The sequence below is a fragment of the Bidens hawaiensis genome, unplaced genomic scaffold (assembly GCF_021521415.1).
Source record: "Bidens hawaiensis isolate Kalapana, Puna unplaced genomic scaffold, B.hawaiensis_p1.1 tig00056914_1, whole genome shotgun sequence".
Lineage (NCBI taxonomy): Eukaryota > Viridiplantae > Streptophyta > Magnoliopsida > Asterales > Asteraceae > Bidens > Bidens hawaiensis.
Window position 1 is genome coordinate 50,244 of NW_027500259.1, and position 4,335 is coordinate 54,578.

Consider the following 4,335-nt stretch of genomic DNA (forward strand, 5'->3'; position numbering starts at 1 on the left):
TGAGGATAGGGACCAGACGCTAATAATATCTCTGAGGATAGAGACCAGACCCTTATAATGTCTGTGAGGTTATAGGGCGGAGGGCTCTTTAAGTAGTATGGATAGTGAATCATGTGAATTAATTGTACGTATGTATGATAGTAGGGTAACTGGTTAGGTATGAATATGTATCTTCGAAAATGTATGTTTGTATGATATGTGTATGTATTGTATGTCGCCTGATTAACTAGAACTCACTTAGCATAGCTAACTTTTAGTATGCACGCAGGTATATATATATATATATGTATAAAGAGCTAGCACGAGGATGGCACATTGCATGGATTGAACGGCTGGATCTGAAGATGGAAAAAATGATGTTTTAAATATGATGTTTTATGTTATGGTTCTAAAGAAAAGGTTAAACGTTTTGTAACGAATAATTGAAGTTAACGTTTCCGCGAAAGTTTTAATGAACTCTGATATGTAGAATTGTGTTTATGAGTAAATCCGACGTTAAATTTGGGCTATAGGGTTCGGGGCCTTACAAGTTGGTATCAAAGCAAAGTTCGAGAGATTTAAGCATTCTACATGCTTAGACTCGAACAGAGAATGAGATTTAAGTAAGAAAAGAAAGAAGATGCCAGTTCGAGATAGCCATGTGTCACTCAAGCTAGCTCAGTAAAGGTAAAATGTAAGGTTAAATCATGTACATTGATGTTAGCTTATATGTGAAGGATATGGATAACATTAATTGATTGTTTGTTTGATTAACTGTTTAAAATTAGAATCTAGCACAAGTGAAATCATAAAGGGAAGTATGTAGAACTTGAGGAGTAATGCAAATAGTTAATTACACATGGCCACTGTCATTAACTACTTACCTTACGAATCACGTGCTAAATAATTCCTAGAGTGATAACGTTTGTGTTTCCTTATAAAATACGAATGGCTGGAGCAAGAAGGTTTGTTGGTAAGGGAGGTCACACTGGACGCCCTGGTAGGCCACGTGTTGACCGGGAAATTCTGAAAAATCGATTACTAAAATGAGAGAGGAAGGAGGCACAACCGTACGAGATCAGAATGACAACGAAAGGTATCAATTGGATCCTTCGGTTCAAGCCGCCATTGCTCAGGCTGCAGCTGCTGTAGTGAAGAATCTGTATCCTAGTAAGTCCGGAGAGAATGAAACCAAGTGGACTGAAGACGTCGTGAAGTATGCAAGGGAGAAGGCGGGTAGAATTGTGGACTAGAAAATATGCAAGGTATGCGGGAAGATACACCAGGGAGAATGCAGGATTGGGTCTGACAAGTGCTATCGGTGTGGAAGATGTGGGCATTTCTCTCAAGAATGCCCGATCGCCCGAAATGCTTCAATTGTGGTGAAACAGATCTCATAGCTATGGATTGCGGAGAAGCCGGCACAGTGGGAGAAAAGAAGGAGAAGAAATGGGTTGCTCTTGCTAAACGACCCGGTGCCCAGTTGTGGAACCCTAGGGATAAGAGACAGAAGGCGTGGGAAAAGAAGTCATGCAAGACATGTGGAAAGATGCACGGTGGCGAGTGCAAGTGGGGCGTTGGTACTAATGTTTGTTACAAATGTGGGAAGGCGCATGGAGGAGAGTGCAGAATGGGTTTGGGTGCCTGTTTCAGGTGTGGAAAAGTAGGACATTCCTCCTGGGAGTGCAAGGATCACCATAGGTGTCAAAACTGTGGGGGGACGTGGACACCTAGCAAGGGACTGCAAAAAACCAAAGGAAAGACGTGAAGCAGAGAAGAATGCTTGTGGTTAACAGTTTCTTCCGCTTGCTTAGAAAAGAACATTCAAGAAGGCTAGCTACTAGCCATAAGTTTAGTTTATGTTTGACTTATTTATGACTCAATGTGTGTTTTTTTATATTGAAATTTAGACCGGTGTTTATTAATTATGATATGACTTGTCTTGAATGCATGTTGGTTGTGATAAATAGTTGTGTTGTGTTAAAGCGTCATTTTAGGCGTTAGCGTTAATATATATATATATATATATATATATATATATATATATATATATATATATATATATATATATATATATATATATATATATATATGGAAAGACGAGACGAGACTTGGTACAAATGTAACATCCCAAAATTTCAATAAATGATATTTTATATATTATTTCTTATGATAAACAAGTTTACATGAGTTAGTAAATAAAATAATAATAAAGAGGGTAAGAGAAGTAGGCTAATTGATGGATTAATCATGGGCTAAAAAGGAAAGATGGGCCTTAGGTCCATGGGCTTAAGGGAGTATAAATACCCCCTCAAACCCTAATCCTTTCCATTTCCATCCATTCTACACCTTAAAACACACACACCTTACCTATTTACGGCCGCAAGAGAGAAAACAAGATCCAAGGCCAAAACCAAGCCGATTATCGATAGATAGTGATTACTCAAGCTAGATACAAGATCATTGTTGAACATCAAGCTAAACCGTAACCTAAGAACACATAAAGGTATGTTCTTGATCTTAAAGTTTATGTTTTTATGAACGGTTTGCCATGAAACTTAAACATAGAGTAGATCGGGTCTAGATAAACCATAAAGTTGCAAACTTGACAATTATAACGGATTTACTGGACTCATGGTTAATACGGTTCGTAAAAGGGAACCCTAGATTTAGTTAGGACGTTTTAAACCTATAAAGGTTTATGCTTTATACTTAAAACAGATTAGATCTTGTTGAAGGAATGCTAACGGGTGTAAAACAGTTAAGGAAAATGGGAAAATGAGTGGTTAAAAGTGTGATTATGGATCGTTAACCGTTAAATGAACCTAGAATGAAGTTATAGGTAGAAAACAGGAGCTGAGAGCATCAGACATGGGTTCTCGGTGACCTGGAACTACCTTGGGTTCTCGGTCAACACAAGAATCCGGTCTAAATGGGTTCTTGGTCAACGAGGGTTCTCGGTCAATTAGAGTTCTCGGCCACTGAGTTCTCGGACATTGTGTTCTTGGTCAAACCAAGTGTTCTCGTTCAACACATGGGTTCTCTGCTATTTGGGAAATGTTGTGGTCACTGGGCCTGGCCCAACTAGGCCCAAAAGCTAAAGCGATCAGTAGCCTGATCTAACTAGATGGCCCATATGTATTAATTAGACAAACAAGCCCAACTTAGAAACATATTGGTTTACTAAAATACCAACTTAATCAAGTAAAAGGTTAATTAACAAAAAATATATTTAACAGTTAGCCGTGCTCAATTAAGGAAGGGAATAACGATTAACGACGAGCGCAACAGGATCCAGGTGAGTTTCTAGCTCCATTGTTATGTTTTCGGGGCTGTTTGCATACTCGATGTATTTGTTAATACACTTATCCTAAGCGATGAGTGTATGCCTTATGTGATGATGTGAAATGTATGAATGATTGCTTGTCGGTACGTGAACGATCTTCGGATATTGCACGTACTGTCAGGTTGTAATGCTATGTGTAATGTAAGTATGATATGTATGCTTATATGTATGAATGTTATAAAGTTAATAAAAGAAGGTTAATGCATGGTTGTATGGTAACGAAGAGGGAACTGGACCCTAATAATATTCGAGGAAAGGTATGGTTGTATGGTAACGAAGAGGGAATCGAACCCTACTAATATCCGAGAACTAGGGAACCGAACCCTACTAATATTCAAGGTAAGAGGGAACCGGGACCTAATAATACTCGAGGAAGGAGGGAACCGGACCCTAATGATACCCGAGGAAAGAGGGAACCGGGCCCTAATAATACTCGAGGAAGTAGGGCGTAATGCTCTTTATAACGTAAGATATGAATGTAAGTAAGTATGAATATAAGTAAGTACGAATGAAAGAATGATAGTATGAATGAAAGTATGAAGTATGAATGTATTGTATTGATGGATGTTTAACTAGAACTCACTCAGCATAGCTGACTTTTAGTGTGCATGCAGGTGAGTAGGATGAGGCAGCTCGCTTGAGGGGAACACGTGGCATTGAATAAGAGGCCGGCATCGGAAGACCCAAAGATGTTTATTAGTTTATGCTTTATAGACAGTAGGTTTATTAAGACAAGTTATGGATTAATATGTATGTTTTATTGAAAGTTTTTATATTTCGCATATGTTTTTATTAACTCTGATTATTAGAACTATGTTAATGAGTAAATCCAACGTCCAAATGTGAGGCACCGGTAACGGGGCCTTACAAGTTGGTATCAGAGTAAAGTTCGAGAGAATTAAGCATCTTACATGCTTAGACTCGAACAGAGAATGTGATTTAAGTAAGAAAAGGAAGATGATGCCAGTTCAAGAATGCCATGTGTCGCTCAAGCAAGCTCAGTAAAGGTA